Source organism: Pezoporus wallicus, unplaced genomic scaffold, assembly GCF_028554395.1.
Source record: "Pezoporus wallicus isolate ANWC-B61680 ecotype Strahan unplaced genomic scaffold, APGP_CSIRO_Pwel_v1 contig_7068, whole genome shotgun sequence".
Classification (NCBI taxonomy): domain Eukaryota; kingdom Metazoa; phylum Chordata; class Aves; order Psittaciformes; family Psittacidae; genus Pezoporus; species Pezoporus wallicus.
Genome location: NW_026635623.1, coordinates 51,480 through 63,937, shown reverse-complemented (window position 1 = coordinate 63,937; position 12,458 = coordinate 51,480). Strand labels below are relative to the sequence as shown.

Here is a 12,458-nt window from a genome sequence, read left to right as displayed (position 1 = left end):
GTTATGTCAGTCTTTATAAAGTCTTGTGTTTAATGAAGACATAGGATCTTGCATGTATGCAACTTACTTCAGGATTTCCTGTTGCCCTCTCCTATGACCTGGAGCTACTTTGAGCTATACAAGGACTAAGGGAGGAAAAGAGTCCTAGGGGATGAACTAATGGCAGGAAGGGAAGGAACAGAAATACCTGACATGCACATTTCATTCCTTCTTTAGCCTATGACCTAACATAGAGTTAGGTGAAGAAAGAACATCCGTAACTGTTCAGCTGGATTATGAAAAAAGAGAAACCTGTGCCTTACAGACAAAGGCAGGCTGACCTTGAAAGTTCATATGCAGCTTCCCCAGCTTCAGCTCTTACAAGCTGCATAGATAAAGGACAGATATCTGTAAGACATATGTAACCACAGTGTTTTAGTTGTAGTTCAGGGCTGTGTTGCAGCTTCAGCAGAAATTGCCTGCTACAATTCCTCCTATCAGGATAGAAGACAGGATTTGTGAGTTCAGTATGGCCTGGGAGTTACCAAACCTGGGCTACAGTGGGTCAAAGAAACAGTGGGAAGCAATGCAGAAGAATACAAGGGGAGCACTAGGGCTTTGATGCTCACTTGCTTAACTGTATTTTTAGCAGCAGGTTTACCATGGTAGTAAAGAACAGCAATGTAACTAGAAAAGTCACTTCAGACCTCTTGTTTAGTCTCAGATTCCTGACACAATTTTTAAATCTTCAGCAGCCTCTGTCTTTGCCTGTGGGTTAAATTTCTCAATAGACATACCATAGTTCTGTCTGATATAGTCTGTAATACTCCTTTCTAGCAAATTCCTCATCAGCTTTCTTAACACTAGATCTATATTACACGCTGGCAAATCCTATTATTATATGGTGTACTACCATGTTCTGTGCTACTGTGAGCACTTTACATTAGTCCTGTTCAATGCCTTTGGACTGCATGCTATTAATGCGCATTGAATCTTCTTACGTGCTTCCTTTTCTCCTTATCCATTATGAATCTCCTTTGCTTTCATATTCCCTCCATTTCCCAACCCTCTTCAGGTCTTCTCAGATCCTACAGTGATTTCTCTGTTTTTCAATTATCACCTGCACCAAAAATTCATTTTCTACTTAGTTTCTGCAAGCCACTAAGGCATTTGTGCACTGCAGTGTCCACTAATGATAGGTTGTGCCTGCTTGTAACTGCCAAGCCAGCCTACACAGCATGAAGAGGAGCTTGACCTGACAAGCCACAGTCTGGAAAACCTAGCACCAACTACCCTTCTTGATGTTTGCATCTGCCATCTCTGTCTGTCATGTGTTCTAGCCAGAAGGACAAAAAGTGTGCCTGAAGCTGTATGCAGGAAACATATATCCTTTTAAAATAAGAGGATCACTGGAGGAGAATCACAGAGTTATTAGGAGCAGTTTATTATATGTCTCTTTCTGATTCACCTTTTTCTTCCATGTTTTTTTCTTACTTTAGGCTTAGAGAATGACATATTCATTTGCATGCTGGTGTGATAATAAATTAGCTGCCTAAATCTCTGCTTCCTAGTCTACTGAGAAAATAAGAGATACGCTTATTAACATTTTATGCAGCCTCTGGATAGAAACAATATATCCAGAGTCAACAAACAGCTCTTAGATTTCAGTACTGAACTCTTTAACTGCCTAAAATTAAACAAGTTTCCTTAAGGCTTGCTAGAAAAAATTGTGCTATAGCCAGGGATTCCCTTGAGTTCAGATCATCATAACAGAGTCATTCTCATGGCTGTAATTCTCTTTGTGCACTTGCAAATGGCCTGATTTGTGGCCATGATGGAGTTAAACGTGGCTGCTAACATATTTAGGTTTCAAGGATCTACAGTCTATCTATGGACAAATCCTGGAACAGCTATTTAGGACTTTTTTTTTCCTGTTGTGGTTTTTCTTTGTTTGTTGGTTGGTTTTGGTTTGGGTTTTTTGTTTGTTTTGTTTTATTCTGTACAGTTCATAAACATTTTTCTGTTTACTAATAGTAATTCCTGCTCCAGTCCTGATTAGATCCTCAACAGTTTCCTGGATTTGTGATTTTCTTATTATTTTCTTATGAAGAAGAGTGGGAGTCCATAAATGGACAATGTTGCCACCACTCCTGATCACCAGAACCTCTGTTTCATGCTAACTGCTCCAGCTCCTGCCTTGCTTCTCTGCAATTCGTTCAATGTTCCTCTGAGTTTCTCATGTTCATGATTGGAGATGGTTTCTAGAAGTACTCTAAAAATATTGAGAAGGAATGGCATTCTCCAGCCTTGGCTCTTGAAGCTATTTAGCCCTATATTTCTGTCAGTTTGAATTACATGATTCTTATTTTATTTTTTTTTCCTGACCCCTGGTATCAAATTTGAGCATCTGGTCTTCTTTTGAAAAGTTCTTTGAAGCTTCATGTCATTTATATTTCTACTTTCATGTCTGTTTCCCTTCCTTCTATTTCCTTCTGCCAACCATTCGCTCCTCTGCCTGCCCATTTTGCTTTTCCTTTGATGTTTTACTTACACATCAGGATTCTCTCTCTTGCTTTCCGGCTGTTTTTTGTCTTCATGCAGATCCCTGGGTGAAGCACAGCTCCACATTGTCCTTTAAAAAATTTTCCTGCAAATAATTTATTTAGACATACACATATGTGTGCAAATCTTGTAAAATAGCTGTTGGTTCCAAGGGTAATTTCTATTTCTGAGTTCATTTTAATTTTTCAAAGCCATAAGGCCCTGCTGGTGGTAAAATCCATTGTCCTCTGAAGAAGGTAGCATTTTAGTGTAACAAATATTTTCTTTTTCGTGCACCACTACCTAATTTTTCCTGTGAAATGTGAGAAACTTTATTTGTGAGTGGGAGCAGGTGCGAAAGATTCCCCACAATGTTATAAACAGGAAAAATTGGCACTGGCAGTTAAAATAATCTACTAAGCATTTTGATTGGAAGCTACTAACTGATTTGAATATTCCTTAATGTAACTGATTAGATCACACCTTAAAGTTTTGTCCAAGCACTTGGATACATCTCTGTAAAAGAGCTTACATATTCTTTCATCATAGTGACCAGATACATACTACCTTTATTTTAGATTATTAGTGCAATGACCCAGAAGGATAAAAGTCCTGTCTTCATGAAAGGACAGTTATGTAATTCTGCATTCTAGCAGCGTCACTAAGCAGAGCACAAAATGTTTCTCACATTGTGGCGGGGGGGCGTTAGCACGGTGACGGCGGGAGATTTAAAAGCGGCTTAAACTCGCTACTAGCATTCAGTCAGCAGATCGGAGCTAGCCCAGCTAGAGCCACAGCCGGCACGCTTCAGCGACCGCGAGGGTCAACGGAGATTAGGAAAATCACAGGGGATAGCGTAGAAACATCGAGATTCCCGACTTCTCCCGATCCCCCAAGCCCCAGCAGCCCTTGCGAGAGAGAGGCTGACGTGGCGGGGGGCGTTCCCACGGTGACGGTGACCCCCCCCCCGCCGCTTGCCTTGAAAGAGCCTTTGAGCGGGCCCCACCAGGCGCAGGGAGGAACAAGCAGGTCGTGTTGCTGCCGCTGTTGCTGGTGTCCCAGACTGCGGACCAATATGGTTGCCTCCAGAAAGAGAGCTTGCAGTAAGGTGACTGCAGCAACTCAGACAGAGACCCCGTCCCAAACCGTGGCTGTTCAGGTCTCTGGATGCAGGGAGTGCCAGAGCCTGCTGCTGCCGGGGGAGGGAGGACAGCATTCCACCTGTGTGAGGTGTGAGCAAGTAGAAGATCTGCTTAGCCTGGTGGCAAAACTTAAGGAGGAGGTTGAGACCCTGAGGACCATCAGGGAGTGTGACAGGAAGATCGACTGGTGGAGTAACTCCCTGGCGTGCCAGTTGGAACGGTTCCAGGGAGGTACCCCCCAAAAGGGGAAAGACCCCCTGCCTTCTCACACAGAGGGGGATGGCCTGAGACAGCCCCTGCCCTGTAGCTGTTGCACAGAGGTAGGGGACCAAAAAGACGACGAGGGTTGGAAGCGAGTTCCAGTTCGAGGTCGTGGGAAACCCTCCCCCCTTCCTGCCCTGCTTCCCCAGGTGTCCCTCCGTAATAGGTTCGAGTCCCTGGATCTTGAAGGAGAGGTAGGTGAGGCTGTGGTGCAAGGCCCGCCTACAAGGCCACATAGGAAAAGGAGGTCGACTTCTCACCTCAAGACTGCCTCTGATAAGAAAGAAAGAAGGGTCATTGTAGTAGGTGATTCCCTTCTGAGAGGAACAGAGGGCCCGATATGCAGAGTTGACCCTCATCATAGGGAAGTGTGTAGTCTGCCTGGAGCCCGGATCAGGGATATCACTAGGGTGCTCCCCAACCTGGTGCACCCAACAGACTACTACCCACTGCTGGTCTTCCAGACAGGTGAGGGGGAAGCTGCTTCCCACAGTCTGAGGGGGATGAAGAAAGACTACAGGGCCTTGGAGCGGATGGTGAAAGAGTCTGGGGCTCAAGTGATCTTCTCCTCACTCCTTCCATCTTCCACTGATGAGGTGGGATGGAATGGTAAAATTCAGTCCATAAACGATTGGCTTCGAGACTGGTGCTACAGGCAGGACTTTGGATTCTTTGATAACAGCTGGTTTTATAGGGCACCATTCTGGACAATGGCATGTGGGCAAGGTTTATCTCACAGAGGCAAAAGGATGGTGGGGCACGAATTAGCAGGGCTCATTTGGAGAGCTTTAAACTAGATTCGAAGGGGGATGGGGTTGTAGCTGGGCTTGCCCCAGTGGGGCAGCACTCCAGAACTGATGAAGACTGGGAGGCCCCCTATAATCCTAGGGTGAAATCGGTGTTCTCAGCTCACTCCCTGGAATGTCTGTACACCAATGCGCAACATGGGAAATAAGCAGGAGGAGTTAGAAACCTGTGTTAAGTCAGGAGACTATGATCTTGTGGCAATTACAGAGACGTGGTGGGACAGCTCACATGACTGGAATATAGTCATGGAGGGCTATGTCCTTTTCAGGAAAGACAGGCCAGCCAGGCGGGGTGGTGGGGTTGCTCTTTATGTGCGGGAGCAACTACAATGCACTGAGTTCTGTCCAGGGATAGATGACGAGCGAGTTGAGAGTCTGTGGGTGTGAATTAAGGGGCAGGCTGGCAGGGGAGATACTGTTGTGGGTGTCTGTTACAGACCACCAGATCAGGGTGAGGAAGTTGATGAGGCCTTCTACAGGCAGCTGAGAGCGGCCTCACAGTCACAGGCCGTGGTGGTCGTGGGGGATTTTAACTTCCCTGATGTTTGCTGGAAGGACCACTCAGCAACCCAGCCACAGTCCAGGAGGTTCCTCCAGTGTATGGATGATAACTTCCTCCTGCAAATGGTGGATGAGCCAAACAGGAGAGGAGCGCTGCTGGATCTCATCCTCACTAACAAGGAGGGTCTGGTCGAAGCAGTAAGGGTTGAGGCTGCCTTGGTTGCAGTGACCACGAGATAGTGGAATTCAGGATCTTGTGTGGTAGGACCAGTAGAATAGCAAGTAGAACTGCATCCCTGGACTTTAGCAGGGCAAACTTTGGCCTTTTCAAGCAATTGCTAGGGGAAATCCCATGGGCAAGGCTACTTGAAGGTAAAGGGGCCCAAGATAGTTGGTTGGCATTCAAGGATTGCTTTTTCTGCTGCAGGCAGTCCTGAAGAGCCCTGTACCCCTGAGACCTCAGATGAAGTCAGGTCAACAGAGCGGTTTGCCTTAGTCGATGAGGAGTGGGTTAGAGATCAGTTGAGCAATCTGGACATCCATAAACCCATGGGTCCAGATGGGATGCACCCGCGGGTGCTGATGGAACTGGCGGAAGTCATTGCTAGACCACACTCCATCATCTTTGCCAAGTCTTGGGAAACGGGAGAGGTGCCTGAGGACTGCAGGAAAGCAAATGTCACTCCAGTCTTCAAAAAGGGCAAGAAGGAGGAGCCAGGTAACTATAGACCCGTCAGCCTCTCCTCCATCTCTGGGAAAGGGATGGAACACCTTATCCTTGGTGCCATCTTAAGGCATATCAAGGATAAGAGGGTTATGAGGGGCAGTCAACATGGCTTCACCAAGGGGAAATCATGCTTGACCAATCTCTTAGCCTTTTATGAGGAAATAACACGGTGGATGGATGACGGCAGAGCGGTGGATGTGGTCTACCTTGACTTCAGCAACGCATTTGACACAGTCTCCCACAGCATCCTCACAGCTAAATTGAGGAAGTGTGGTCTGGATGATCAGGTAGTGAAGTGGACTGTGAACTGGCTGAAGGAGAGAAGCCAGAGAGTTGTAGTCTATGGGGCGGAGTCTAGTTGGAGGCCTTTAACTAGTCGAGTGCCACAAGGGTCAGTACTGGGACCAATATTATTTAATAAATTCATCAACAATTTAGATGAGGGAATTGAGTGTACTATCAACAAGTTTGCTGATGACACTAAGCTGGGAGGAGTGGCTGACACGCCGGAAGGCTGTGCTGCCATCCAGCGAGACCTGGACAGGCTGGAGAGTTGGGCAGGGAATAACTTGATGAACTATAACAAGGGAAAGTATAGAGTCCTGCATCTGGGCAGGAACAACCCCAGGTTCCAGTATATGTTGGGGAATGACCTGTTAGCAGTGTAGGGGAGAGGGACCTGGGGGTCCTAGTGGACGACAGGATGACCATGAGCCAACACTGTGCCCTTGTGGCCAAGAAGGCCAATGGCATCCTGGGGTGTATTAGAAGGGGGTGGTTAGTAGGTCGAGAGAGGTCCTCCTTCCCCTCTACTCTGCCCTGGTGAGACCCCGTCTGGAATATTGCATCCAGTTCTGGGCCCCTCAGTTCAAGAAGGACAGGGACCTGCTGGAGAGAGTCCAGCGCAGGGCAACTAAGATGATTAAGGGAGTGGAGCATCTCCCTTATGAGGAAAGACTGAGGGAGCTGGGTCTCTATAGTTTAGAGAAGAGGAGACTGAGGGGTGAGCTTATTAGTGTCTATAAATATATAAAGGGGGAGTGTCACGAGGATGGAGCCAGGCTCTACTCAGTGGCAAACAATGATAGGACAAGGGGTAATGGGTACAAACTGGAACACAAGAGGTTCCACTTAAACTTGAGAAGAAACTTCTTCTCAGTGAGGGTGACGGAAGACTGGAACAGGCTGCCCAGGGAGGTTGTGGAGTCTCCTTCCCTGGAGACATTCAAAACCTGCCTGGGCACATTCCTGTGTAACCTTATCTACGTGTTCCTGCTCCGGCAAGGGGATTGGACTAGATGATCTTTTGAGGTCTCTTCCAATCTCTAGCATACTGTGATACTGTGATACAGATAAAAGAACTTAAAATTCTACAATTCATAGCAAAAGATTTTACAAACATCTAAATGTCGATAAAACAAACACCCTGCAATTGTTTTCTAGAGAGAAAACAAGAGAAGCCAGCAGGTTTAATTCTAATATGTACTTCAGAATTGTAATACTTTCTTTGCCTTATCACTGTTCCATCAAACAATTTGCAGTATGTAAATGCATCTAAATCACCAATCCAGCATCTAATTCAATAAAAAAATCACAACTGACTTAATCTATAGTCTCATTCTAACTACAGACTAATGGCTGATAAAGATAGAGGTGCAAGACAGCATTCATTACCCTATAACATGGGGAGCCCATGTTCTTTCAAGGTAAACTATTTCAGTGGTTAATTATCACCACTATTAAAGAGTTTTCCCTAATGTCTATCATAAATCTCCTTTGATCTAATTTAGCCTCGTTACTTCTTGTCCTGTTCACTGCAGATAAAAGGAACAAATAATTCCCGTTCCCTTTGCAGCAGTCCATTCCATGTGTAAGTTTTTGCACTGTAAGGTCATATTTTCTAAGCCTCTCTGTCTTTTGGTTGCAGGCAATGATTTGCCTGAGCATTTTTACACTTAAGTGTAATAATAAGAATAAGACCTTCTGCAGATTTGGAAACCAAGAGATAAAATATTTCATGCAAGGCTTAATCCAAGTTGGCTGCATAGCAAATGTTAGAAGTGCCTTGTGATTCTTCACATGAATCTTACCTAGAACAGGAATAAAACCTTATAAATGTTTGTAAACAGATTTTTTCCTGGATGAACAGAAATCAGATTCCATGATTATTAAAAAAATAACACATCTTTGGTAGTCTGACCTCAGACTCTGCCAGTCTTCTAGTAATTAAAATTGTAATAAACTGATAATTAAAGTTTTACTAAAACAATTTACTAAACAATTAGTAATTGGGTACAGCTGAAAGTGGTTCATGAGGGAGCAATGAGTCCCAAGGAGTCCTCCAGCCAAGAAAGGAGAAGCAGGAGTCAGGGAGTGGTTGTAGCTGGAGATTTCACCCTTTACCAAGAGCACAGGTTCAAGCAATGAAACTGAGCCTGCTGCCCTGCTGATGGCTACTGCTTGCCACTGCCCACTGATTCGGAGAAATCACCACCACTTCCCACCTCCATCCACCCTGTCCCCATTCACTGGTAGATAAAACTAGTAACTCATAGATTTGCCAAGCTGCAGTGGAACAGCATTCTCTTCTGTTAGACATCAGCAAAAAAAAGCAAAAGTGAATTGTTCAGACTACAGCATAAAGTGATAATGTATGCAGAAGCCCCCAACTGCTAAACAGTGTTGCTCAAAGGATTACTTGGTAGTGAGAGCTGACAAAAAGACCAATGCCTGAGGAAGAAGGCATTGCCATGTCAGCAAAACCTTCCCAGTTAATCACAAAACCTTCTCACACAAATATAGCGATATTTTCCACCTGTCTTAAATAGAAAAGATAGGTACCATTGTTGCCCTTGTTAATAGTTCATTCACAGTACAGTGAGAAAGAAAGTTCAATCAGCTGAAAAGAATTAATCTGTTTCCATGGTGCTCAGAAAAGACACAGTTTTTCTCATGATGTGCCAGTGAGTACTGCTACAGAATGTCAGAGAATGTACTGCAGGTAGAAGAGGTGTGGAACACAGTCAAAGAAATTCTGGTGACACATGCAAGTAGAGATGCACTGAGAGCAAAAAATGTGATAAGGGGAGATGGCCTTGCTGTATGGATGATCAGACTTGGGAGAAGTTGTGCCAAAACCCTGTGTTTGTGTAGAGTCATACACCAACAGGCTGAATACCTCAGCAGGCTACTAGCAGGCCTAGATAAATGCTAACTGGCTACCAGCCCAGGCTAAAATCTTGTATATGATTTAGTAAAGCTTTAGCTGATGCTTTAGGCTTATCTGGAGAGAACACACGACTTTTCACACAAAGCTGTAGGAGCATGGGACTCTTTTATATACAGCAAAGTCAAAGGCAGGAAGAATGAGACAGGCACATTTGTCAGTAAGGGAGTGTACATTAAGGAAACAATGCTGCTCTGTAACGTCCACAATAATTACAAAGATGAAAAGGTTAGTCTATTAGTGTGCTAAGATACACTGAATACTTTCTTTGTAAAGACAGTATGGTGGGGGAGAGGAGTTTTTAAGATTTGTGTTTTATTTCTTATTATCCTACTCTAATTTGATTGGAAATATATTAAATTAATTTCCACAAGTCAAGTCTGTTTTGCCTATGACAGTAATTCTTGAGTGATCTCTCCCTGTCCTTATCTCAACTCACAAGCCTTTTGTAATATTTTCTTTCCCCTGTCCAGCTGAGGAGTGGGAGTGCCAGACCAGCATTGTTGGGCACCTGGTATCAATCCAGAATCAACCCAACACAATCAGTTATTACTCATGTTAAGAAAATCATAAGAAGGTATAGAAGTGTTTTGTTCGAAACTTATTAAAGTCAAGAGAGTGTTTATTGATATGTGAACTGGGCCTGAGGTTCGAGTTCATATATTCATCATGTAAAGTTAATGGCCAATTTAAAATTATAAGGAATCTGGAGTTTAAAAACTTTGAAGGTTGGTATAGTTTTTTAACTTTAGCCTATGATTTCCAAAAGTTTTAAATAGGCATAGATTTGAGAGAGGGTTTGAATGATAATTTATTTTAGGTGAAATTTAACAATCTTTAAGTGTACAATAAGAATTCAGAGAAGTTTCTATTCTTTTGTTTAAGCAACAGAAATAGAAGCTAAGTATTAGCAGAAAGGAATCTGACATGCACCAAATATATTTGAGTCTTCTAGTCAAGTGCACGTTAAGATTACATTATTCTAATCACATTAGTCATCCTCATAACTGAATTATATCTTCATCCTCAGGCTATTAGTGTCTGTGTCATTTCTGACACTAGCCTGTCCTGTCATCTCGGACAAACTATACATCAAACAAATTATATCCCAGCATTAGTATTTGGTTGAAGTAAACAATTCAGTAATGATACAGTGATTACTATATATTCTGGGTTTTTATTTATTTATTTTATTCTATATTCTTTGAACATCTATTTATATTCTTCATCATACTGTTTGTTCAAAGCAACCATGTATATTAAAGCACTGTGCCATCCATAAGATAGATAATGGAAATCAGCCTGATTCAAATGCCCAAATTAAAACAGTCTATGTTGGGAATTTCAAGATGTGGATCTACTTTCTGAAGCTGGTATCCCCTCTTAGGACATAGGTGGCTTTGTGGAAGTGGGGAAGAAAGCAGAGAATCAAGCCAGAGTAAGCTATTAGCTAAACACAGCCTCGGCTCCTGTCACTAGCTGAGTTCACTGAGAGGAAGGAGAAACACAAGATGCTTTCTTTCTTGCATGCTTTATCACAGAGGTAGGTCAGGTAGACCACACATGAAAGTAAAGCCCTGAGCGTGTCATGAAACTGGTTCAGTTCTCAAAAGAACAGTAAAGTAAGCCTTTTTTTCCCCTGGCCAAACATTTGGGTAATTCAATTCTGAAGGTCCTGCAGTTTCAGTTGCATTTGAAGTAGAAGATACTTTCAGGAGTCATTTTATTGATTAGAAGAAATGTTTGTTTGTTTTTTTTTTAAATGACAGAAATAATATGATTCCCCCAGATGAAAATCAAACCATAAAACTAGATTATCAAGGTAAAACTGGATATAACTAGGTTTTCAGGGTGACCTTTTCTGAATTAGCTGTAGTCAGACTAACTTCCCCAGCATTACTTCAATATTTGATATTTATTGAAAAATTCTCTTTTCTCCATTAGACATTGCTTCGACAAAGATGAAAATAAAGAAAACATCTGGATCCTTCAACAAGAATTTTCTTCTAGGTTCCTGTATAAAATACTTGTCTGTTAAGTCCTACCTTCTAGGAATATCTATCCTACTAAATGTTCTGCCTTTACTAGCATTAGCTTTCTTATTCAAGGTATTTTTATTACCTTAAGGAAATTAGAAATATCTTTATGAAGTGACTCTCCAGTTGGGCTTAGACATCAGAAGAGTTACTTTTTAGCCATTTTCAAAGAATCATTTTTATGGTTTAAACAGGTCTAGGAAAGTGTATGAGTTATAGTAAAAAAAAACAAACAAAAAACCCAAAAAAGATAATTTCTGCTGGGTAAGGTATCTATCTTACAGAAGAGATAATTTTTATTTCCATTATCCATTATTTTCCTTATATTAGACTGTCATCTCTCTGGAACAAGGCTCATCATCTTAACCTGTCTCAAGTACAACATTGACCTGAAACTTGATTGGACAGCTTTAGCTGATCCTTTTCAAACAGGACTCTGGAGACACAGAAAGTGTGGCCTGCAGCTAGAATCTATCACCATTCTACAAATCTATTCAAAGAAAAAGATCCACACCCAGTCTGCCTAGTTGCAACTGCGCTTTTCTTATTGCCCTGGCTGCAAACTTCAATAAAGGAACAGCATTTAAAAATGGATTCTTTTATCTCAGAGTACAAATCATTTTACACCTGGAGTAGGTCTATTTATGGACAATAAATTATTAACTAGCGTATTTTCATAAGTTTGATTCACTAGCCCACTCTTTTCCAGGTAGTTTGTACTAACAATATCTTGAGTCCTCAAGGTGCCAATCTGAATCATCATGTCCCTACCTGCCTAATCTGCATGTACAATCAGATGATTAACAGTACATTTGGCTTGCTGTCCTAGTTGACTTTTGTTTCTAAAATGCTCAGATAAACTTTGAATGCAGAAATTATAATTACAATAGAAAAACCTGCCTTTTGCAATGTTTTGGTCTTTACTGTATATGTTTTTGAATCAACTTCATTTTCTATATGGAAACAGTCCAAAACCAACAATGTTGTCTCTCTTAAATGAGTGGTAATGCAGGTGACAAAAAACTTTTAAAGATAATATTTCTGTCACAAAGCATGGAAATATGAGGCATTGAAAGCTATGAAGTTGCCTAAAGCAAAAAACATTTTGCAAAGAGACTCTTAGTATCTATGTTTCTCCCAGGCTTACCTCAGGGACAATTTTATATGCAAAAATATAAATTTTACTTTCACCTAAAAGTGAATAAAAGTCAATTTTCTCACTTGTGCTGTTTTGCTATA

At 42.3% G+C, this 12,458-nt stretch overlaps 1 long non-coding RNA gene across 1 annotated transcript; it reads left to right on the top strand.

Annotated features, from left to right (window-relative positions):
- Positions 1 to 9,525: 9,525 nt before the first annotated feature.
- Positions 9,526 to 11,813, top strand: LOC130592631 (uncharacterized). Its single transcript, XR_008970609.1, has 2 exons — positions 9,526 to 9,760; positions 11,550 to 11,813. It is a non-coding gene; the product is annotated as an uncharacterized LOC130592631 (long non-coding RNA).
- Positions 11,814 to 12,458: the final 645 nt, after the last annotated feature.